General features: G+C 47.7%; 1 pseudogene across 1 annotated transcript in view; it reads right to left on the bottom strand.

Annotated features, from left to right (window-relative positions):
* Positions 1-25440, bottom strand: part of LOC309585544 (epidermal growth factor receptor kinase substrate 8-like protein 2) — a 111119-nt pseudogene that overhangs the window by 2366 nt on the left and 83313 nt on the right. Inside the window, exons 2-7 of the transcript in view lie at positions 12966-13040; positions 12156-12304; positions 11884-12010; positions 11414-11529; positions 1727-1838; positions 841-960 (exon numbers count right to left, since the gene is read on the bottom strand). The product of the transcript in view is annotated as an epidermal growth factor receptor kinase substrate 8-like protein 2 (transcript). The remainder of the gene's footprint in view (positions 1-840; positions 961-1726; positions 1839-11413; positions 11530-11883; positions 12011-12155; positions 12305-12965; positions 13041-25440) is intronic.

Here is a 25440-nt window from a genome sequence, read left to right as displayed (position 1 = left end):
AGGGAAAGAAAAGTAAGAATTTTTTTTGGTCGTTTTTAATTTTCTTAAGCTTTCTGCCTCACACCCACGGAGGGACAAACTGCCGTGTTCTCCTTGTGCTGATGTGGGGCTGGGGAGACCTCAGGTGGAGCTGCATGGAAGAAGTTAATTTCTGGGAATGAAGAACCCAAAGCAAAGTCTGAAGTTTGCGCAAGGGAATTCCTAGTTGTGCCAAACGTGTTCGATCTCATTGGAAGGCAGAGCCTCACTGCTCCGTAGCTGGGATGTGAAGCGGGACCACTGCCAAGGGCCTGGAGCGGACTGGAAAGTTTTTTGACGTTTTGATTAAACTAGCAGGGATTTATCCAGAAGCCTGCTGGGCCGCCTTAGGCTTTGCCCAAACGCTGCAATACCAAAATGGGGAAGCAATTCCATGCTTCCCTAGGGTGTTTAGAACACTCCAGCTCCACATTTCTGCAGTGCAAGTTGCAGTATTCAGTTAATTCTCACTTAGATGGTGTTTCCATCTCTCTCCACTCCAGTAACGTGTTCCTGGTGCTGAACTGAACTGGCTGAGGGAAGTGTCCATCTTTAATTTAACCCCCAAGAAAAATCTTGATGTGGAAAAATATGGAAAGCAGGAGGCTGGTGCACAAATAGGAAGGATAGGCCTTATTTGGGAAGACGATCGTAGCAAAATGTGAATTTTATCATAGGAGACTCAGGAATCTCCTGGCTTTGTCTACTTCTGAAGGTCTGTCCTGATTTGTGCATAGTATCCTAAGAAATCAGGGAGGTCTAATGACAACATTATTCCCAGAGGCGGATTGTGCCCTGCAGCTGATACCAGTCAGGTATTACCTGACTACAGACCTGTTTGAGCTCTTCCAGTTTCACCACATCCAGGATATTGTACGGAACATAACCGGCCTGCCCACTCCGGTTGAGCAACTTCCACCACTGCTTATTATCTTCCAACACCTGAGAGAGGGACAAAAATAAATCTGCTGTGGGAAAATGGGATTTCAGGCATAAACAACCAGGGTATAGCGGGGCCAAACCATCCAAAAAGTGAAGTTGCCAGAAGGACATCACTGAGGCCAGGAGCTCTAATCAGATCTGTTGCTCTCAGATGCAATCCAGGACTGAAACTTTTCCTGGAAAGCATCAGAATGTATCGTAAGGATGAACAGGAGAGCACCTCTGCGTGCTGAAGAACTCATAGTTCCTACATAATGTCCCTGTTTCTCCAGACCTTTTTTTCCTAATGACTGAGTTTCTGATGTCTTTTTGCATTAAAATAAATAATTAAATAAATAAAAAGCCACATTTTGCAGAGAAACCTTTTCCTCAGGTCACAGATCAGTGTCAGCCCAAGTCACGTCCCACCTTGTCCAGCTGCCAACAGTGCTGCAGTAAGAGAAAGGTTATGAGAAAGGTGCTTTTCAGAGAAAACAAATCCTCGTGGAGGAGGAAGTGGTGATAAGGAACCGACCCAGCGGGGGATGAGCAGGGCTCTAGAGCGAGTTGTTGTCCTCCCTCCTCACTGTGGTTAAAATGGGACCGATGTCTTTGAGCTGAGGAAATGACACGACACAGCACAGGCAGCCTGCTCCAGCTTTGGGTTTGAGCAAAGCTTTGTGTCACTGCTGAGATACCACCAGGGAAAATGGAGTTGGTGCTTGTTGCTATCCCGAGCTCTCTCCTGCCCCTGGGGGACACACCTTTTCCAGGAACGGTCACGTACCTCCAGGATTTCATCCTTCAGCACCGAGAGCTCACTGGCGTTTCGCGCGGTGAAATCGTAGCGGATTTTGGCAAATCTCTTGGGCACAGCCACCCCCTGGGCCTCGAAATTCCTGCAGAAGAGAAGTGTCCTGAAGTTCATTAACCTGAGCTAGACTGTTGGAAGGACTCTGTGTGGAAGCTGGAATTGTATTAGAGGATCATCATAAACTAAAAATATATGTGACAATGTGGCCAGATTGCAATGAATCTAAAGACAGGACAGGGTTGGCTCGAGCTCACAGAGCTGCTGCCTCCAGTGTAAACTAACCGCCTCGTGAAAGCAAATGGTTTTTCACAGACATTATTCAAATAAAAGGGGAAAGGGGAAAAAAAACCCAACCAAGAAAAAAGGAAGGTTCCCATTAGCAAAAAAAGCCTACATGAAAAAGTGCGGTTGTGAGCTATGGCCGAAGGGCTGAGTTTGGTGCTGATTCTCAATCAATTCAGCAAATGACAGTGCATTGATGCAACTGGTTTTTTAGTCAAATTTAGTCCTGATTCTTCACAGTAATTTGCCTCAAGAAAATGAGCCCCATATCCTTTGGTGAGTTCCCTGTTGGCTGAGGCCCAGACCTTCAGGCCGTGACTTCTCAACATACTTGCAGTGAGACTGGCTCCCTCTTAATTGCTTCTTTTTGAAGTATGGTTTGTCACTATCATCCTGCTGAAGATGAACAGGGCTGGTGTCTCATCTTCATATATTCTTCCCCCTCGTCCCCTCTCCTTCTTTTCCCCTTTTTCACCTCTAAATAAATTTCTTCAAGGCGATTTAACCCTGGGATAGTCTAATCCACTTTAGTCCTTCGTGGTCCACCCTCAGATAGATGTGTTGGCACAGAAGAAGTAAGGGTGTTCCTTTAGGATCTGATACTGTAATAAAGGGAAGAGAAAGATGAAACAGGCATTTTATGTTTGTCTGTTTTCTCTCCATGTCGTTTCGTGAACATGTACTCACACTTGGCCAAGAGTAGTGCATTCAGACACTGCATATGAGTGTTGAAGAGGGGACTGAGAAGGAAGAAGCTTAGTGTTCTGCAATAGGAATTATGCTTTGGGGATTTTACGAATTGTTTCCCTCTTTTTCACCATCATGCTCTTCTTGCACACTTCCTTGTCTTTTGCTATTGAGCGAAAGTCTGGAGGCTCAGAAAGCCCAAGTTTCATCTGAGAAAGATTTCCTGTGTCAGAGAGAACAGAAGGGATTCTGTTTCCATCCTTTCATGCCAGGAAGGATGAACTGCCTGTATCAGGAGGTGCCGAATTGGTTCTGGGTGCTGCTGTAGCTCACAGAATTGCAAGACCCAGTGCTGCAGGAGTTCAAATAACAGACCGGTGGAAAGGCTCAGGGGCCACAAGCTGTGCTGCATCTCTCATGGACTTGCAAGGAACCTCTCCTTTGGTGTCTGTGCAAGTGCTGGCTGATGTGGGCACTAGGATTGCTCTTTTAATCAGGCAGCTCCAGTACCTTTCAGAAAAGAATTTTCATGGCACATCATGAGCCATTAATCTCTTGACTAACCATAACATTTCCTTACTCCTTGGTTTTACAGCATTACTCAAACACTGACATTTGTCATTTCACCAGCCATCTCCCTTGACCTCTAGCATCAGGCACTTGCAGGGGGAAGGATCTGGTCTCACAAATATTTTCATACTCTGATCTCTGTGATTTATTAACCATGAAGTTTTGCCTTCAGAACTCAAGATGCCATTTCAAATAATTTCATGTGCAAAAGTCGAGTTATTGGGCAAAAGGGATCCTTGATAGCTGGGTACAAAGGACAGCAGGACTGCTGTTGCTGTTTTCTTTTCAACTACTGTGCTTGCTGTGTGACCTTGAGGAAATAGGTTCACTGCAGCTTTATGGTTCCGTTTTTGCATAGGGAAAATAAGGGCAGTGATAATTGCTTTCAGTTGTAAAACACTTCAAGATTTATGGAATATGAATGATTCTTACTAAGTGAAAAGTGTTGCAAAGCTGGCTTAGTTGCACACTGTGCTAACAAAATCCCCTATCAGCCTATTGACCCCAGCCTGAAACACTCATTAAAGTTTATAGGACATTTTGGTGGATGAGTTGAGGCAGTTGTTCTGCTGGAAATATCATACTGAAAGCACTTTTAAATCCATCATCCGCTTTGACATTTTTCTCTATTAAAACTAAACACAACTGCTTGCTCTTTCCAGTTTTCTTAGTTTAGTTTTTGATGGGTAAGTACTCACTGTTAACTCAGCTTGTACCCCCATGGCATCTGAGACATTACAGTTCATTCTAGTCATAGCATAAACACACAATAGCTGTTGTACTGAGACAAAAAGAGTTATAAAACATGTAAGATATCCAATGGACTGGTATTAACTATCAAGTTGCATGGTCACTTTTGAATGTCAAATGTTCTTTTTATGGATACTGCATTAATTTAATTTGTGCTTAAACGTTAGCTAGGCTAGACATTGGTGTCTGAAAAGTTTACATATTTTTCCAATGTCAAAATGTGTAAATTTAGTATTAAAGAAACAAAACATATTTACTTGTACTAGAGGAAAAATACTTTCGTAGCAAAGAAATTAACTGAGGTGCTCTTTAGAAATAGGTCTGGCTTGCTTACAGAATTGTTGCTTATGCAGTAAAGCAGATCTACAGATGTTTTCTTTTTTTCTTCCAGATAAAACTTGGATTGTTTGAAAAGTGGGGAGATATTTCACCATAGTACAAAAGAAGATACAGAAGAGGAGAGCAGAATGAGAGCTCTGCAAGTGCCACATGCCTGCAGCCTGCTGTCTTTAGCGATGCTGTTCCTTCCAGTCACTGGAACGTCAAAACAAAATATCCCAAGACTGAAGCTTTCCTATAAAGGTAAACTTTTCAGTAGTTTTTCTGATTCTGCCACTTTGGTTTCGATGTGATACTGCCAGCAGTTCTTTTTGTATTACTAACCAGGAAATACATAATAGAAGCCTTAAAGATGGATGAATTCTGCCTCGGGGCAGTATTAAAATCTGGGTTTTTTGTTGTGTCGGGGCACATGTTTCTGAAGTATAAATGTCTTTTAAAAGTATTATTTCTGTTTGCTCCAAGAGGATGTTAACAGACTGTACATAAATTAGAGGGGAGTGGTCCTTGAAAGGCTCTGAGGTGCATTGGAGACATTCCTGTGTGGCTGGTGCGGATGATGTGACACATGGAGGACATTCACACCTTCCTACAGCATCAGAGAAAGTTGAGAGCGCTGACTCAAGTGTTTCAAGGGGACTGACATTTATTTTTGTAATAATTCTTTTTCTATCACTAAGTGGGTATGTTAAACTCTTCATATGTGGTTTTCTTTCTCCTTGCCTCTTTGGATCACAAAAGCGTGATTCTCTGCAGAATTTCTTAGTCTTGTGTGTAGTTCTTGTTAAGAATGGTACCGTCTGAGGGATTTCAACACAGACATATTTATGTATTAATGGCCAATTTTTTAAAGAAGGTGGATTTCTTTTTGCTTTGCATGTACAGTACACCTCCACAGGCACAGAGATGTGTCACTGACACTTCCTTCTTTAGTGAAAACAAATGCTCTCCAGTTAGTTATGTTTCAGCTATGTCAGCACCTTGCCCTTAGGGGAGCTATTTCTGCTCTGTTTTTCAAACTTATGTCTTCCTATGCATTGCAGAGTTACACTCAGGATGGTGTGATGGGACAGGCTGTAGAGCCTTCATCGGGGCTTATGATATGTTTATCATGAGTTTAACACCCAGAGAAATGTATTGAGTAAGCAGAATGACATGCTATTTATTTACAAGCTTCTCTTTTGCTAGATTTGCATGCCACTGTGCATGCTATTCCACTGTGTATATAAATGTGTTTGGATGTGTTTGTGCGAGAGAGACAGAGGAAGCAAGATCAAGGGATCTTGACAACATTTTTATAAATTCAGGGAACAGTTGCACTCCCTGAAGCCAATGCATACAGAAACTGAAAGAGCTGACATGAGTTATGAAAGTTAGCAGTAAAACCCTCCTGACATACAGCCGGCCTTCTCACAGCTAGGCCTTTTGAGCTAATTCCCAAAAGCAGCATATACCATATGGCCATGGCATTTACTGTGGATTTGACGCTCACGATTAGTGAATTCCTCTCAACTTCAAAAGCAGATAGCCTTTGGCAAAATCCTGATGGATGCCTTTGGCAGGTAAAGAGGGGGAGAAAGAAAAATTAGTGAGGTCAACACAGGGGAAAAAAAATGGCTGAAATCTTAGTTTAAAATAGTGGCAGAGACCTGCTGGGAACAGTTGGGAAAATGCCTGAGCTCGTTTAAAAAGACAGTGAGCAGATGATTGATATTTAGGCCCTGACCCAAACTTTTCTTAGCAACTTTATAAACCTTTCAGTTTGGCTTGAGGGATACCGTTTCCTGTCCAAACTTATTCACCTATATCCCTGTAGGGGGGGAAAATCAACAACAGATACAGATGCAAAACAGCACATAAATCTTAGTTTTGAGAGCTGTGATGGAACTGAAAAGTCAGAAGAAAGAGAATTACCAGAATTTATTGTGCCTTGTCTTACTTTCTTGGGGGGTTGGAAGGTGTATATTTTTCCACATGGAACAAGAAATAATTTAATGCTGTTTTTTCACATTTATGTATTGTAAATGATTCCAGTATGGCTTATCATAATTAAACTATATTTTGTGTGTTGACAACAGAATATCAGATGTACTGAATATTTAATATAGTTGTGAGAATTAAGTCCACCTTCCTCCCCCCAAATCTTTCAGACAAAACAATTCCAAGGTTTCTGAGAATAAGATGTAGGAGAAATGAACTGTTTTGCCAGTTCTCATAAAATTGTTAGTCATGTCACTGACAAGTCCTGGCATCTCTGTTCTTTGGAATTCATACTTGAACTCTCATGAAGAGGAGAATACAGGGCTCTTTTCCTTCTTTATGGAAAACAGATGAGAACTGGCCACATCAGGCAGTTCCAAAAACCTGGTCACATGTGTCTTTGAAGGGAAGGTTTCATCTCCTTTCAGGTGCAATGTGCTTATGGCATAGCTCCATCTTCCCAGAAGAGCTGAGCATTTGCTGGGGCAGGAGAGCTGGAAGTAAGCGGGACTTTGCTCTGCAGTTACTGAAGCTTCCAGTTGCATCAATCAGTGGTGGATGGAGGAAGAGGGAGAGGGTAGGGTGGTTAAAGATGTGTCTATAACTGCAGGAGTGCTTCAATAAACCACAGCATGTCAAAGCTCCTTTGTGTTCAAACAGCAATTGAAATTTTAGACCTTCTCTGAATGGCAGTTATAGGTTTCCTTCTTCTCAAGGTTGTCATCTTAACGAATGGGAATCTGTGCAGGAAATGTTAAGATATTCCAGTGAGTGATGTTGGGATCAATGTAAAGTCATACAATGGATTTCCTTTATTGTTTGTCCCAGTCTAAAGATGTGTTCTAAAAAATTGTGCATGTATAAAACTAAAACTACACACAAATCAATTAAAATATGTTGTAGTACAGCATCAAAGTCATATATTTTCCACCTGTGTTAACCAAATACACTATGATCTTTAATCACATATCTCATCCTTTCACATTTTCCCTGATCCATTAGTTGAAAAATTCTCTTATTCACTCAGACTTAACGTTTAGATACTCGTTCATGTCATTACTATCCCAGAAATTGTCACTCCTCTTGTGATGTTTTTAGGGTGCTCTCACTGCATATACCTTACTTATTCTGTGTATCTTAGATACTTCTACAAGATTGAGGTGCTTTTACTATTACAGCTTTAATATTAGGAGAAGGTAACAAACTGTCTTCTAATAGAAGATTATGATCTTTAGAAAACCAGGGGATGATTTTGAGTAATATTCCATATTTTGACTCTCTTTGCCTAGTACTGCTTTCAGTCTAAGACCAACAGTGTGTATTTATCACTCATTTTCATGTAGCTGGAGATAACCTGTGACCTTCATCCAAACTGCAGAACTCCACAAGCACAGAAGTGATATTCAGCTTCCCTAAGCAGCACGTCCTTGTTGTCTGCTGCCTCATTTAACATCCTCATTCCAACCTCTAGAGCAGATGCAGAAGGTTTTCATATACCAGTCTAATTCATTAATGTCATTTTCAGGACAGCATCAGTTCTGTTACTAAAGAATGGAAGGCTCAGTGTCCTAATTCATGTATGTTTAATTCATACAGTGTAGACAGTCTTGTTTCTGTTTGATCTTCTGAGTAATAATTTTTCCTAATTCATTGGGAGGTCCTTCCATAAATATCGTGTGTGTGTCTTTTTAGATTTTACTTCATAGGGAGAAGTGAAGAATAGCCAGACCAGAAGGTTGATTGCCTTCTGAGAAAAAGAAGAAAAAAAAGCAAATTTTTCTCAATTTGTGGCTATCCTAAAATTTTCCTGCCGAAAGAGAGAATCCTAATTGCAAATTTAACCCTATTGATTTGATTTACTTGGCTGCTTTTCATGGACATTTTAGTAAGTGTAGTCTGTGTTCTCAGTGAATGCATTTATATTACAAAAGTGTGCACCCTAGTTTCTTGGCTGGGGGGCATGCCCTAGCCCAGATTTGGACATTGTCACCAGTGACATCCACAAACATCTATCATTCCCGTGTGGGAATGTGGCCATTCCCCAGAGCAAGCCATGCTTACTGTGACAGCGGTGACTTGGTCAGAGGACCAGGAATCCTGCATTGTGACACAGTACAGAGGAATAAGCAGGACTGAAGGCAACGTTTGGCTTTTAAAGCAGGATTTACTTAGCACTGTTAAAAACGACTATGGTAGTAATTTACATCTAATAAACAAAAGCATTATTCTCAGCTGATTTGTTTTTCTCCATATAGAATGAATTAAGATGCAGTCTCATTCTCACTGAAGTCATGGCAAGAGTTTTTCCACTGAAGTAAATTGAAGCAAGATCAAATTCACGCTCCTCACTTTTTTCATCTTACCTAAATAAACTAAAGACAGGTAGTTCTTTCTCCTCTGCTGAAGGATGACAGTGCTAAATCATCAGCTCCACATGGAAATTAGCCATGTTTAAGGATTGTTTAGTTTCACGCAGTGTTTTGCGCACAGGATTTTCTTCCCCCAGAGTGATCCATTCTTAAAACATGGTGAAAAAGCAAACAGAGAACATTTTGGTGCCAGGAATTCTTTTGAAAATTTGACTGGGTGAGTGCATTTCCTTAATGTTCAAAAATTATCCTTTGAGTATGCTATTTAACAGTGTCAAGCATTCTGTTCTCTATATTGTTTTTGCTTTAAACCTGTTTCATTTTAGAACTGATGAGATGCTTAACTGTTGCATCAGAGCAGTTAGTTTGTTCAGTTTCAGTACAGCTGGCTTATTTCCATGTCATGCATCATTTAATTATACATATAAAACATAGTTAAAATTGTACAGCTCCATGAGCCTCACTTAAACTGTCTGTGGCACTGCAGTAATCCCAGTACCCTGACGGGGTGTTGCACAGCTGTGACTGGTTGGAATGTGGTAAACTGGTGATGTGTAAGAGAGCCTAGAAGTGAGCTTGCATTTTGCAGCTGTGCTTGCTCTACTGGAAGAGGAAGTTAAACCAGAAAAAAACTGCTCTTGTGGCAATATCAGCATCTGTAAATCTGAATGCTTAATGAAAATCAAGGAAAATGTGCTGAGTGAGGAAGTGGTGCTTTTCCCTTGTTTGTCATTTAATTAATTTTTGGTGGTTTGTTATTTCTCAGAAAAATCTATCTCAGATTCCTCTGTGGAAAAACATGAAGTGTTTATGTGAGAGTGAAGATCCTAGTATTGGATGATTGTCTAGATATGCAAAAGACTTTGCCTGTTTTGTCTCAAAAATGCTTTCTGGAGGCAGTGATCATTGACACTTAAAATGTACCCTAGCTTGAAGATGGATGGGCACTGCTGTCCATGTGTATATGCTGTCGACTGAGTATAAACTTGAAGGCATTTATTACATCTTAGTAATGGGAAAAGCAGCAAATTTCTTACAGACATTTTTTTCCTTTTTTAAGCTAGTGAACTTGAAGGTCAGATTCAACTATATGTTGCATTTTCTGTCATATAATTATCATATCTATAATGTCCTGAAGAGCAGCCTCCAGTCAGTGACATCAACAGTTTACACAGCAGTTGAACTAAGAATAACCTTGGAGAACTGACCCATGTCAACCTCTTATGAGTGTAAACTGTAGTTCACAACAGTTTCTGTTTTTTCATGATCACAGAAGGGCCTCAGTTGGATAAAAGAAGAATTGTGTTCAAAAAATACAAAACTATTCTGCTGAATGTTCACTTTACTGTATCTCAGAAGAGGAGAGGAAACAAAACTGAAAGAGTAATACTTAACAAAGTATTTTTGCTCCCTTATAAAAAGAAGGACAGGACAACATCGAAAACAGCTTCCCTAGAAGAATGCAGGGAAGATACATGATAAGTGGCATCAGCTTGGAAGAGGGATCAAAACTCTTTCTTTGATTACTTTTACTAATGACATCTGTTTAAGCAAATCCAATTCAGAGCAGTTTCAGAAATCCCAAACTTGTTCTCTTTCTGAGCACTATTTGGAGGGCATGATCTGCCTGACATCAGTGTCTGTCTAGCAGTGGACATCTGTGGTCACTATGCAGGTGCTCGATTCACATCCTGTTTCCTTTTCCTCCCTCCCCATTTCTGCAGTTCCATTTATAGGTGAGTTCCCCAAAGAAGAGCTGAGGAACATAGGGGATGACTCTTCCGTACTCACAGTCCTTTGGAGATAAATACACAGAGATAGCAGAAAGAGTCAGAATTTCCTTTAATAAACCAGCGCAATATCAGACAGGAAGGGCCAGGAAGTGCTCCAAGAGCTAGAGCATTACACAGGCGGGCTGGGAGGGCTGGGAATGTTCAGCCTGGAGAAGAGGAGGCTCTGGAGAGCCCTTAGAGCCTTTTCCAGTGCCTAAAGGCGCCCCAAGAGAGCTGGAGAGGGACTTGAAGAGCCTGGCGTGAAAGGACAAGGAGGAATGGCTTCCCGCTGCCAGAGGGTGGGTTTAGATGGGATATTGGGAAGAAATCCTTCCCTGTGAAGGTGCTGAGGCCCTGGCACAGGTTGCCCAGAGAAGCTGTGGCTGCCCCTGGATCCCTGGCAGTGTCCAAGGCCAGGCTGGACAGAGCTTGAAGCAACCTGGGATAGTGAAAGGTGTCTCTGGCCATGGCAGGGGGTTGGAACGGGATAATCTTTAAGGTCCCTTCCCACCCAATCCCTTCTGTGATTCCATGATTCCAGCATCTCTACACACATGGAGAGCCAAAGCGCAGTGCAGCATCTTTGGCACCTGATCCTTAAGGTCACTTTGCTGGGCTGATGTTGGGAAACAAGACCTATGGATGGACTGATGAAGTCAGTCAATATTTTTGCCTCCTGCGGTGGAAAACACCTGCGATTCCTTTCCTTGCAGAGCTGCTGGGGGTTAAACAGCAGACAGTGCTTATGGGAATAACCCCTCAGCTGATCTTTGTCTTCCCTTGGTGGTTATTAACAGTGGCAGGGAGTTGTCTCCAGGATGCCCAAACGTCCCAGTGTCACTGTACGTGTCCGTGTGCGTTCATGAGGTTCCGAGGCGGGAGCCAAAGCTCCGGGCGTGCGGATCCATCACCTATTTCCATGTGGAGTGATGTTCTGTTTGAAGGCATCCCCGACCTGTGTCTGCTCAGCCGTCTGGCCATGCTTGAGTGAGGAGTTCCAGTAAGGATATCCATTGGCTGAGGAGAGCTGGAAAGGCAGACATGGAGTCAGTGTTACCAGGAAAGGGGAAAGCTGATCGGAGAAAAGGAGAGGGATAGTGGTAGATGAGTCATGGTCTGGCAGATTTTGGTCAAGGTGTTCTCCAGGGAAGCCTGTGTCCCTGGAGCTCAGTTACGCTGTAGGGTGCTGTTGCCTTGGATTGGGAGAGGCTCATTATTGCTGCCCTTTTCCAGCCTCATTTGCTTTCTGTATTTAACTGGGGCAACCAGATCCAACTGAGTTTTGAGCCAACTACTTGTTGCATGCCACCACTACCCCTGCAGCTCCATTTCTCCGGAAAAGGGGGAGGGAGAGTGAAGAGACAGGGACACAGGACTAACCTTCCTCTTGCAAGTGTCCAATGTCTATTTCCCAGGGAGCTCCACGGAAGATTTCTGTGGGTGGTTCCCAGCCGTTGTGGAATTTGGGGATGTAGGTGGGGATGTTCGTGTCTCGGGGCCACTCGGCTCTAGGACAGAAAGTGGGAATATGAGGTGACATTCACGAAGAATGTGTCTTTCAGGGCATCCCCTGAAAGAAGAAGCAGGAGCATCAGGGAATCCAAGCATCCCGTCTGCGTGGGGAGCCTGGGGAGATGGCAGCTCTGTCCTTACCTGGATCTGGTCCATGTCTCCCCCAGGGAATCCCAGAGGTTTATCTCTTTGGGTGTCAGGTGTCCTCTCAGGAAATCGGTGGTGTCTTTAGAAAGCAGTGGGCTGAGGACAGACGGGGCCAGCTCGGGGCCACCGCAGCTGTTGATGATCTGGGTCACACACAAACCACACAAAGAGGAGAGAACTTGCAGGAAACGGTCAAAATGTCAAACCAGGGACACACAGATGAGCAGGAAGCAAAGACAAAGCTGATCCTTGGATCAGCACAGTCACTGCAAGAAACATCAACCTAAGTCTTTGAAGGAGACTGGACAGTTCAAGGGAACATGAGATTTTTTTGGATTGGAGTCAAAGGAAGAGCTGATCTACAAATGAGCTGTTGTTACAGACGAGTGAAGTGTCAGAAGCTGACACTTCAAAAAATGGAAAGTATCTTGCTATTCCTTTGTGGCTCCTTTTCCAAGTTGGGATTTCTGCTTCCAAGCATTTTCAGTGCAAATACTGAGCTGTATTTGCCTGAAGGTGAGACCAGACAGATTCCCAGTGGGGATTCCAGCTGGCTGCCCCTTTTGTTCACAGTAATGCCTTATTGACCCGGTGGAAGGATTCATATTTGCTGGGATTCCTGTATTTACTTCAAGCTTCAAACCGGATCAGAGGCCAGGAACAACCGGCATCGCTTCTGGAAGTTCCTGAGAAAGCTGTGGCCAGGTATGAGCAGTTTTCCAACCCTGTTGCACAATCTATCTACTTGTAAGTGTGAACTAGAAATAAAAGGAGTTCCCAGTGAGACCTGGGAATAAGATTTACCAGTTCCAGCGGCCTGAAGAGGAAATGCACCAACTCTGAAGCACGGGGGTTTTGGATGTGCTTCCTTAGTTTGGCCTGAAAAGAGAACGTAAACACAGTTTAACCCTAACCTGAGTGTGCCTTCTCTTTTCTGTCACATGGGGCGAGTGTTGTGGACTGATGAGAAGAGTAAGGGATGGAGGAGTAGGAATCATTCATTTTTATTTTGTGTCCATTTCTAATTCCCAGTGAATTTCAGGAGGGGGGGAATACCCTCTCTGTTAAATCAGTGCCTTTAAAGCTAATTTGAACAGACACAGAAGACCTTGGCTTATTTTGAAAGTCCTAGTGAGGAAGGGCCAGGATTGCTGGTGCTTCTGCCTCTTGCAGGGTTGAGAATCCCACTAGTTCCATGGATGAAAACAACAGGATAGGTGTTCTGAGGGTCCCCTGGCAAACTGCTGACAAGGGAAAGTCTCCACCAAGGTCTTGCCTGGGGCACCCGGAGCTGCCCTGGCCACTGAAAGGCTCCAAATCCAGTGGTATTTGAGGTGAGCTGTGGCAGAATGGAGGAGCAAACACTTGGGATTGATTTACTGCAAGAACTGGGTTTCAGTAACAGCAATCAGCTGAGCTGTGGTGAGAAACCTCTCCAGTTTGTGCTCCCATTCAGCTCCTTCTCCTGTCCTGGACTCCTGGCACTGTTGCCATGGGAGACAGGCTCCCCGCTCCTACCGAAATGCAAAGCATTTGAAATGCCGGAGATGAAACATTAATGTGGAGTGGGAAGTGCGAAACAACTGCTGGCAGCAGGGTGACCCAATGAACGGGCACTTCCCAGGGACTCGGCAGCCCCATGGTGAGGAACGTGGCAGGACCCCACCACAGTGTCCCAGCTCTGCTGCGTGCTCCACCCTGGGCTCTTGCCAGGAGATCAGCTGCTCCTTCTGATCCTGAGCAGGCACAAATTAGCCATATTTGCTTCTCAAAGAAAAGGCTGGAGCTTGGTATCCTGCTTTAAGGTTGTTTACAGTCTCTTGGTTTTCCTTATTAATAACTGCCCAGGAAGGAGCTTGTAGGATGTGTTCGCTGGACAAGTTTGGTCACAACTGACAGAATTCCTGCTGCAGTGGTGAGGCAGGGACTGAGCCTGGTTCACTGTCCCCAGAGCTCGGGTAGTACAGGACAGTCAGGCCAGTAAAGCCCCTGCTCAGGGCTGGGAACGAGATCCTGGCCGGCTTTCCCTCTCTGCCCCTCTCTGCAGTCCTGCTGGCCTATGTCATGCCCTGGGGCCACTCTGCCGTTGCTCAAATGGCCAAAATCCACTCATCCAGGAGTGGGAAAGGGAGGGAGGGCACAGGAATTCATCTTAGGTGGTGAGGCCTGGAAATTTTCAAGGCAACAAATTGATCTTTGGATAATTACAGCAGAGCAGAGAACACGGTGCCATGGGCTCTGGCAGGGCTGTGCTCAGCTCTTTGTTCTCTCCCAGGTCCAAAAGTGTGACCAGTTCCAGCAGCAGCAGCAGCAGTGACAGCTCAGCCAGCGACTCCTCTGACAGCCAGGACTCCTCTACGTCCTCCGAGGACAGTGACAGTGAGGACAGCTCCTCCTCTGTTGAGAGTCTTTCTGAAGAATGGCTAAAAAGCAAAGGTCATGATAACACAGCAGGCTTAGTAAAGATGCAGACACTGAGTCCTTGAGCAAGAGGTTGCATAGATAACAGAATGTGCATTCAGATAAGTAAGAAGACAGAAACCATATGGAAGAGGAAGATAAGACCACCGTGTTTGCAGATCCCACGGAATAGCTCCCACCAATGAGGAGCTCGACTTTTGCAATATGTATGAGCTAATTAAAGGTACTATAAGTAAGTGTAGTTTTGAAAAATAAATCGAGACTTGCTGAACATGATGCCTTGAGTGCTTGTCTCCCGCGACTCCACCCAACACTCCTCCTCCTCCCCCTCCTCCTCCTCCAGCAGCTCTTCCTCCTCCTCCGACTTCGACTCGGATCCGAGCTCCTCCAGCAGCAGCAGCAGCAGCAGCAGCTCTGAGGATGAGCCCCCAAAGAAGAAGAAGAAGAAATAGCTGGGGAGCTGCAGGACTGGTGTGGAGTGGGGGACAAGCCCCTCCCAGGGGCTGGAGCACACGGCTGCCAAACATTCAATGGTCAACATTTCTACTGCTCACACTTTCCAAGTGTTTTGCCTAGTTGTTCCTAGGACATGGAAGGTATTAAATGGCTTCCTGAGACGTACTGAGAGAGTATTTTTGTGCTTTATCCTTTTATGGAAGATTTTACTTTTTTAGTTCCAAGAAAAATTAAAAAAAAATCTATCATCAGATTCGTTTCCATGAGCTGAAGTCCAGTAACCTGGATGCTTACATGCTGGAAAGCAAAAGCTTTTTATTGCAGGTTATGTTGTGCATCGTGTGCTGTTCCTCTGTTAATGACAGCTTCACTTCCATTGAGAAAATCCTCTCCAACTGTTAAAAGCAGAAGTTTTTCAGCGCTGCTGTGGAGCTGTGGCATTGTTGAAGCTGAATGCACAACGTGTCCCACACAGAGCCTCCCATCTCATCAGCTGGTGCCAAATGGATTCTGTGCTGCTGAGCTTGTGTTCCAATGGCTTTTCCTGATGCTTCCAGGTCCAGTCTTAAGTGCACCATCCAGCTGAGCTGTGTTGGTTTGTTACTGATCAATGGAGTTTGTTACTGATCAATGGAGTGCCCGCAGGCTCTGGGCTTTTCACTCCCCTGTGGCCTTGGCTCGTGCGTTGGAAGTGTTTGCTGAGACACAGAGTGTTGGTGGTGGGAAGCAGCAGCTCAGTGACTTGGGGCTGCTGCTGCTTTAGGAGTTTCATCTTTGTGCCTTTTTTTGTCAATTCGGTGTGCCCCAGTGAGACAAGGGCTGCAGTGGGTGTTCTGCAGAGCTCCAGCTCAATATTGCCACGCAGCAAAAGCAGAGAAATAATAACAGCCACAACTGGGCACTGTTCTCACTGGATGCTCAGTAAAAAAGAGACTCCTTGAAATAAAGGGCTCAAAGGAAAGTGTTTCCCTTTGCATGTGTGAAATGCAGGATTGCCGAGTGACAGTCTGCAGAAATTCAGTCATTCTTTGTTTGTGGGAACTGCCCTGGAGAAGGAAGTGAATGCAAAAGCCCCACAAGCCCTACAAAAGCAGATGCAGACAGGCTGCAGAGCAGGGATTGCTGGATGCAGAGTGGGAATTCGTTGTTCTTCTGGTGCATTGAAGCAGTTGCCATTAGGATTTTATTTGGTGATGCAGTCTCCTGAATTTCTTCTTGTCGGAGTGCCCTTTGTGGGGAGGGGGCATCACTTGTGGAAGAATTCTCAAGTATCTTGGTTTAGGTAGAATACAGTAACTAAAGTATTTTTAATAATTTTTATGGAAAAAGTAGTGCGTAGACTTCCTTTGGAATAAACTGTACTTCTTTAAATGTTTGTGCGTGTGTGTCTGTGTGCACTCCTGTGTTTTACAGAACATGCTGCAGACTGTAAATAAAACTACCAGAAAGGTGTTGAAGTCTTGTGGACTGAATGTACCATTTAATGGGAAAGGGAATAAATTATTAAGCAGCAGTTGCTAAGTGGATGCTTCCTGCAAATATCTGAAATCTTTGTGGTGTTTGTGTGCAGGTTTCAGCTGGAGTTGCCCTGGCATTGCCTCCCAGAGGGGCAGGATTGCTCCCCAGGAAGTTCTCCAGCCAGAAGTCCCTCTGGATCCAGATTATTTTTAAAAAAAAGTTTAGTTTGTCTTGGCTTTTTCTTTTTTTCCTGCCCTTTCTGGTTTGTCTCTCCCTGTTCTTCTTTTACAGAGGAACCCCTCCCCAGCCTGGCCAGAGCCGCAGCCTCCTTCATGTGCCGCTGCCTCACTCGCTGCTGCTGGTGCTGGCTCAGGAATGTGCTCAAAGCCCGGCTAAGCAGGAATTGTTCCGGGCCTGCTCTGTTTAATCGCTGCCGCCGCGAGCAAAGCTGCCCCTGCTCCTTGAGGGGAGCGCTCGCTGCAGCCCGGCAGGAAAAGAGCCCAGGAAAAGCCGCGCCCTTTGCAGGAGAAGCGCTGGGAGCAGAGGGGAGAGCGGGAAAAGGCAGCGAGAGCAGCTGGGCGGGCGGGGCGGCGTCAGCGCTGATCCCTCCGCGGGCAGGAGCGCATCACAAATAGTCCCTCCGGCGGATCACTCCGCGGGCGGGCGCCATCACCGCTAATACAAGTATTTATAAATTCAAAAGAACTCATTAACACAGAAGAAAGCAAGTATGCTTCATGCTGGGTGGGAAACATAGGGTCTAAGGGATAAGAATTTTAAAGTTGTTTATTTTATTTTTTTTTTTTTTTTATTTTATGAGAGAACTACATATCCCATGGCACCCACAGAGTTCAGGACGGGTAGAGAGGATGAAACAAACTTTAAAGAGAACCTTAACTGAATTAATAATTGAAACTCAAATGTCATGGGGTATGTAGTTCTCTCATAAAATTAAAAAAAATTAATATAAAATAAACAACTTTAAAATTCTTATTTTATTATTATTCCATGTTCTTCTCCCCCTCCTGGATGAGGAATAGGGGTCGGTATTTGCGGCTGTGCACTGTAAGGAAATAAACGAGGAGTGGCTGAACCTGCCATCGCAGGTGGCTGTGATCTGGCCACTGGAGGAGAGGGTGCAGTGGATCTGGGTAGGGTACTGCCAGCATGCGGGATGGGTGAGGGGTGGGGACCCAGTGCTGCAACCTCTGGAGGCAGATAATCTGCACGTTCTCTGAGTCGGAAATAAAGGTGACGAACAAAGTCATCCGAAAGCTGAAAGCGACGGTGGAAAAATGAGGGATCAGATGCCTGTTGTGGATTTCGAAGCTGTGAAGAAGGCATATGAGAAGTTGGAGTTGTATTGGTTGTTGTAAAAAAAGGAGATGAAGCTTGGGAAGATAGAGGAATGCTTTCTGAAGCTGTGCTGGTCACTATATCCTTCTCACTGAAGTGTTGAGCAGGCATTTGAGGATGAAAAAGTCCCATAAAATCAGCTGAATGTCCCTGAGAAGTTCGAGAAGAATGTGCATGAAATGGAATGTCTCGATGCGAGACGTCACTATTAATAACACGTGCTTGGTCCTGTTGTGATGGAAGAGGTGTCCACGTATAGTTGAGAAAGTCCTCTTTCTGTTCTGGAGATAAAATCGTATTTGTTTCGCTGAAATGGCACGGGAAACATGGTTCAGCATCGTGTGATTGTTGTGATAATCCTCTGAGTGGTGTTATCAGAGTGATGATAGGGGGTACATGCCGTGGTGACACGGCAGCTGTTGAAATGTCTCTGCTGTGTGTCCACGGCTGTGGCTGCGGTGCAGACGGGGGCTGTGTGGACACAGAGCTGGTAGGAGGTGTAGCTGCCGAAAGCTCCTAGGATGGAACTGCAGTAGCCGAACGAATTGCACTGCTGGCTGGAGGTGCTGTGCTTATCGGTCGTATCGGCGTGGCAGCTGAAGCGTCCGTGTGTGGCTGGAGGTGCCGGGCGGGCGGCCGGGACCGTGGGCGGGACCGGGCTGGCCTGGGAAGCGCTGGTGCCGGGCAGCGGGGCCGGGGCTGGGCTGGAAGCGGGGGCGGGGCGGGGCTGGAAGCGGGGGCGGGGCTGGAAGCGGGGCCGGGGCTGGGCTGGCAGCGGGGTCGGGGCTGGGTTGGAAGCGGGGCCGGGGCTGGGCTGGAAGCGGGGGCGGGGCCGGGGCTGGGCTGGAAGCGGGAGCGGGGCTGGGCTGGAAGCGGGGCCGGGGCTGGGCTGGCAGCGGGGGCGGGGCTGGAAGCGGGAGCGGGGCGGGGCTGGAAGCGGGGGCGGGGCTGGGCTGGCAGCGGGGCCGGGGCTGGGCTGGAAGCGGGGCCGGGGCTGGCCTGGCAGCGGGGCCGGGGCTGGCCTGGCAGCGGGGCCGGGGCTGGGCTGGCAGCGGGGCCGGGGCTGGCCTGGCAGCGGGGCCGGGGCTGGGCTGGCAGCGGGGCCGGGGCTGGGCTGGAAGCGGGGCCGGGGCTGACGTCCCGGGCAGGGCCGGGGCCGGGCCAGGAGCGGCTCGAGCCGCGAGCGGCGTTGCCGGGGTAACCGGCACTGAGGAGGGGCGGCCGATGCCGCGCCGCGCAGGCGTGGAAGCGAGGGCTCCCGAAGGCGGAAGTAAGGCCGGGATGGAAGCGGCGGGAGTGATGACGTCAGCAGCAGGCGCCGCCGTTCAAACGCGGAAGCGGCCGCGAACCCGGGCCGCGTGGGGATAGCGGGAGGGCCCGATGGAAGCTCCGGGACCGCCCCTGGCCGCGCGCATGGCTCATCTGATGGGAGGACCCCAGGCTCGGGAGGTAGGGACCTGCCTCTGCCTTGCGCCGTAACAGATGGATCGGGCGAGATGGAAACCGAGAAATATTCTCGGCACTCTCGGTTCCTACACTCAGGTGTATTCCTAGTTCCTGACATTCCTTTAAAACTACCGAATTCTTCTCTCAGGTCCCTGGCAAATGGGTCTTTGCAGCCTGGGGGAGTTCTTGCAAAACGGGGTCTAGTGAAGCGCTCTGCAGGAGTGGTTGTGCACCTGAGCGGTCATTAATTGTCTCCTCTAATGAGGGAAACGTGATTAAACTCCCGGTGCTGTGCTGCTGTTGTGTGTCGGCCTCGAGGTGTGAGACAGTCCCTGTGTCACACTGGAGTTGCTTAGTGGCTGGACTGGGACTGGGACAGGTCTTGTTGGTCAGGAACAAAAGGGAAAATTTATCTTTTGGCTTGCTTAATATCTTGGCTTTATTAATGTATCAATGTCAATTGTTGTCATTTGCTGCCTCCTGCACAGTGTGTGTGCAGCTCTGTGTGAGAGCAGACTCTCCCCTGTTGGGGAGTGAGACAATCCTGGAATATCCTGAGCTGGAAGGGACCCACAGGGATCACCCAGTCCCACCCCCGTCCCTGCCCAGACCCCCCAACAGCCCCAGCCTGGGCATCCCTGGCAGCGCTGTCCAAACGCTCCTGGAGCTCTGGCAGCCTCAGGGCCATGCCCATTCCCTGGGGAGCCTGGGCAGTGCCCAGCAGCCTCTGGGGGAAGAGCCTTTCCCTGATCTCAGCGTGAGCCTGCCCTGGCCCAGCTCCAGCTGCTCCCTGGGTCCTGTCTGTGTCCCAGGGAGCGGAGATCAGAGCTGTAGCCCCCGATGTGTTCTGACCTCACACTTCTCTACCAGAACAAACCCAGTGCCCTCAGCAGCTCTTTCATGGTCCTTCCACACCCTTCCCCATCCCCATGTCCCTTCTTTGGATGCTGTCAGCTTTTTATCTTTTTTATATTGTGGCGCCCAAAAGTGCCCCCAGGACTCCAGTACAGTTTAACAGCAATGAAAGAAAACAGTAGGTTTCAACTTTGATCTCAAAAGCTGTCTCAGGCCCCTGATACTGCCTCGAAATGTCTTTGCAGTTCTTGCTTTATGACTTGTGTCAAACACGGAGAGAGTGAGACTGAGCCCCTGGGGTCAGGTTCTGTGTGAGAAGCCACACAGCAAGCCAGAAATCTTTGCTCCAGATCACCAGAAATTTACAGTATTGAGGGCGGAAATACTGAGAGTTGAGTCTTGGGAGCTGAGCCAGGAAAGCAGCACCTCTGCCATGGGCAGATTTGGCACATGGAGAGAGCTCGAGCAGCTTGCAAGAGGTCCCAGCAATGTGTGTGTGGAGCTGGGAGGAGCATGAGTTGCAGTGTCGTGTTTGGAGTCCCCCTGGGTGAGGATGTAGGAATAGACTGGAGTTTTTGGTGACTGAGGTTTCTTTTCTGTGGCAATAATTGTTCTTGGCCACATCATTTTGGTTTGTTACTCGCCTGTGGTTTGTTCTACAGGCCTGTTTCCTTTCTCTCCTACTATGGTGTCTCAGTTATCTTCAGCAGAGGCTCAGCAATAACTAAACTTGAGCTTAGATACTTAAACTTCAGTTCAGAGTAGATACGCAGAAGAAATCCTTCCCTGTGAGGGTGGGCAGGCCCTGGCACAGGGTGCCCAGAGAGCTGTGGCTGCCCCTGGATCCCTGGCAGTGTCCAAGGCCAGGCTGGACACTGGGGCTTGGAGCAGCCTGGGACAGTGGAAGGTGTCCCTGCCCTTGGCAGGGGTGGCACTGGATGGGCTTTAAGGTCCCTTCCCACCAAGGCCTCGTCTTCCTTTGCCTTCAGTGTCTGCCTCAGAGTTTGTACCCAAACCAAAGTGAGGTTGGTGTCACCTTCTCTAAACTGGGAGAACAGATCACTCCAAGCTGTGGGGAGGTGGAGAGGCTGTAGGATGGAGAGGGTGCAGCCCTGCAGACGCCGAGCTGTGGGGTTGCTGCTTTCAACAGCCTCGTTGTTGCTGCGGACACAGCTCAAGGTGGGTCTGAGAGAGACAAACTCTGCTTTTGGGGGTTTGTGTTGATGAGGAGGGGAGGGGAGGTCGCTGCTCTGCTTCTTGTAACTGCTGTGGCAGAGCCAGGAGCCCAAGGCAGGACAAGGGCAAAGCAAACCTCTCCGAGCTCTTGGGTTCTCTTCATTCCCAGATATTCTGATTCCTGCCCAAGTCCAAGTTCTTTGTGCTGTGCAGGATGCAAGTTTAATCAGGTTTTAGTGCTGGTTTAGCTGAGTGTTTCTAGGGCTTGAGGATGAAGCCAAATGCTCTGCACTGAAAAAGTGATGGATGTTCAGCACGAGATTCTCTTCAGGAACTGGCACGAAAAGTGGTTGCCGAAGCTGAGGGAGGAGCAATTCACAGCTTGGCTGGAAGAGGGAGAAGTGCTCACTGCTGGTCTGTCACTTCATCCTCATGAGTGAGTGTGGGAGCTCCCAAGATCGGCCAGGCTGCAATTTCAGATAGTTTAGATGGGCTGGCCTTGAAAAAATCATATTTTGGTGCCTGGAGCAAAAGCTGAAGGTGGCAGGAAGTGGCAGCAGTGGCAGGGAACTGAAGTGACACCACCCTGAGCTCAGAACTAATTTTGGTTGTGACCTTGAGCAGTCCCTGGGCCACACCAGAGCTTTTTGTGTCACCTGCTTTGGGAGGTTCTTCCTTGCCCGTGGAGAAGTTGGGTCTGGCACAGGTCTGCTGTGGAGCACCTGTGCCACCACCTTTAAAGAGCCACCCTGGAGGTGTCAGTGAGCCCCTCAGTGCCTGCCCAGCCTAGAGCAGGGCTGGGAGGGCAGGGGGCTCAGGGAGTGCTCATTCCTGGTGGTGTTGGAGCTCTGAGCCCAGCCCTGAGCTGGGTTTGTGGCTCTGAGGGCATGGGGAGTGTCCGGAGCAGGCCTGGCCTGGGCAGAGTAGGAACTCCTGGAGTAACTCCTGAGTAAGCCACACCTTCCACGTGAGAGGGAGGCACTCCCAGAGTCAGGCGCTGTCTCCTCAGAGGTGCTTTGGGGTTTAATTCTGTTCTCACTGTGACTCCTCTCACCTGGGAACCCCGTGGTTACCTCCAGAGGGTCTGAGGCCTTAGGGATGTAAATATGGACAGGAGGGGTTGGAATCTGCCTATCAGGGAATCTTCCCCTTGCCCACAGGAGAGTGTGCAGAACTCTTCTGTGTGATGATAATGTTTTCATACTTTAGGTGTGAAAATAAAAAATGGGAGAAATCTCGTTTTTCTGGCAGCACGCAAAGAACTTTCTTCTGTGTCACCGCTAAAACTCTGTGAGGGGATGAATACCTGGGAATCTGAAAGAGACATAGCTGGAAAGCATCAATATGAATGGATTTTTCTGCTTCTTTTTGCACTTGAAAGAAAGGTGAAAGTTACAGGCTGAGTCAAGCTTTTACCCTTTATTTCAATCAATTCAGTTATTGCTAAATATGGCTACACACAGGTAGCCCAGGTGACAGAGCTGCCTCCAGCTGCTCCTTGGCCCCAGTGTCCCACGCGGGATGCTTGAGTTATCCACTGAGAGCCCCCTTGAGACTGGAGCACAGGTAAATCTGCCTGTCTGAAGGGCAGGATTGTGTCCTAAGTCCCTCCTCATTCCTTCCTTTCCTCAGGCCCCACCATTGTGGCTTGGGTGGCAGTGGCACATTGGAAAGGCCTGGGGGTGCCAGCTGGGGTGAGAGCTCGGGGTGCCAGCCCAGGCTCCACCAGCACTTGGCCCACACTGGGGCACAAATTGAGAGATGAACTCTTGGAAGCTTGTCCTGAGGAGGATGAGTGGTACCTGCTGGCGAAATTCGGTGCTTTTGCAGAGCTGTGATAAACCCCAAAGTCTTAGACTGCCAACCTACAGCCTCTGCACCGTCACATTCCCCAGTTGCATTTTGTATTGGAATTTTACCTGCTCCCACCTGCGTCCTCCTGCTGGCAGTGCCAGCAGCCCACGTGCTGCCTCTCCTGAGAGCAAGTTCCTGCCTGTTTCCTCTCCCAGCCCCAGCTCTTGCTTCCCTCTGGCAGAGGCAGCTTTAGGTACAATATCCTGATGTTTCTGGGAGTGGGTTTTGGAATAAACCTACACACGGGATGTCCATGGGTTGCTGCTATGGATTCTGTGAAAGGTGATCAGGAAAAGCAAGTTCAGAGTTACTCAGGGGATTCTCTGATTCCTGCCCATCTCACGGAGCTGCTCAGGGTGAAACTACTACTCCCATGCTTTTTATTTTGCTCCTCTTAGTGCTGGTTTTTCCCCAGGTAAGTCAGTGCTGGAGCAGCCCTTGTGGGTTTATCTGTGATGAGCAGTGGTTGTGTCTGCTCACAGAGATAGCAGATTCCAGCTGTAGTGTGCAAACGTCGGTGCTTTGTGCCTTAGTGCACAGCCACATTTGTCAGCTGACAGGGCTGATGCGATGAGAAAACCTCGCACTCTCCAATAACCTGAGCACAGGCACTTCCTGCGTTGTTACATTTAACCAAAGCTCTGATAAAAAATACTACATTATTCTAATGGAGACCAGATTCCGCATGATCATAGTTTACGTTTTTGGATAGTCTTTGATTGACTCTGGTGGGAAGGGAGGTGAATCAGTATCTTGTACTTTAGGGAAAGATCTAGGGGAGAATTGAATTGTACTTCCTTGGAATTCACATCACCCGCCCTTAGTCGGAGATGTTGATCTTGAGAACAACAAGCAGAGAACAGCCCAGGAAGGGCTGAACGTGACAAAACAGTGCAGAGCATACAGAAATCCTCTTTGCTGTGTTCATCATTCTGTCTTCATCTTGGATTGTTTCCACCCTTCTCCTCCACCTGGAAGTCACAAGCATCCTGCAGTGGCAGGTACTCTGGGTTCTTCAGCCAGGAGTAGTCTAAGAACAGCTTTTGCTGGGAGCGGCTCTGACCTTGCTGAAATCACTGCTGAAACCTCCCCTGACTCTTGCAGTGCCAGAATTTCAGGGTGCCAGTGGTGAGGCAGGGACTGAGCCTGGTTCATTGTCCCCAGAGCTCGGGTAGTACAGGACAGTCAGGCCAGTAAAGCCCCTGCTCAGGGCTGGGAACGAGATCCTGGCCGGCTTTCCCTCTCTGCCCCTCTCTGCAGTCCTGCTGGGCTATGTCATGCTACTATGTTACAGCATTGTTCCATGTCTTTTTTTTTTTTTTTGGAAGTAATGCCGGATATTGGCAGTCAGGGGCGATGGAGCGAGGTGAGCAGTGACCGGTGGACAGAATGAGTTGTTACGGCCTCGGTCTCAATTTTTGGAGCAGCTCTAAGCATCCGTTGTTGTTTGTGTGTTTTAGGTGGTCCACTTGCAGGATGTCCTGGCCCTGGATGCTGGAGCGTGCAAGCCTAAGGTATAGGTGTGGTGTACTTCAGTCGGAGCAGGGAGGCTGTGGTTTCACAGTCTCTCAGCATGTTTTGTGTGTTTTTGCTTTGCTTCTCTGCAGGTGCTGCTGCTGCCCTGGGCGTGCCAAGGGCCAGAGGCGAGCAGGTGAGTTGGCATTTAGGTGGGGTGGCTGATAGGCCAGCGGTCTATGGCAGCGTGCTGAGCGTGTCCCTTTTCATTGTGCAGGTTTGTCCTGGCCACCTCCAGAGTCAGATCAGGATTTGAGGTGAGCCGGGGCAGTGGTGTGGAGTAGCCCGGGGATGCTCTTCTGGAGGGCAACAGTGACGTTTTCTGTTTTGTTGTCTTAGGTACCGTGAGCAGGTGTGGAGCTGAAGTTTGGAGAGAGCAGGTAAGCGCTGAGCCTCGGCAGTTTCGAGGGAGGGGGCCTTGCGGAAGGGGTCTCTTTTGGCGTGTGTTGTCAGAGGCTGAATTTTCTCCTTGTTCTCCATCTTTCGCAGCTGCCAAAGCGGACCGTGGGGAACGTGTTGACATCCGAGGTGCTGGTGCATTTTTTCTGCCAAGGATGGCTTTTGTCCGTTTGTCTTCAGAAAGCTAAGTGTTGGGAGCGGTGGTTGGGAGAAGGGAAAGGCCTTTGGAGTTCCAGGAGGCAATTGGAAGTTAGCTTAGAGGAGAGGGCTGTTGTGGGAGGGCCCCTTGGAAGTAAAGGGAGAGGGTTTCTCCTCAGCATCACCCGAGCCTTTGCTGGGCAGG

Source organism: Coloeus monedula (assembly GCF_965178545.1).
Source record: "Coloeus monedula genome assembly, contig: HAP1_SCAFFOLD_67, whole genome shotgun sequence".
In the NCBI taxonomy this organism is placed as follows: Eukaryota; Metazoa; Chordata; class Aves; order Passeriformes; family Corvidae; genus Coloeus; species Coloeus monedula.
Note: the sequence above shows the minus strand (reverse complement) of the source record. Positions and strands in the feature narration are given on the sequence as shown.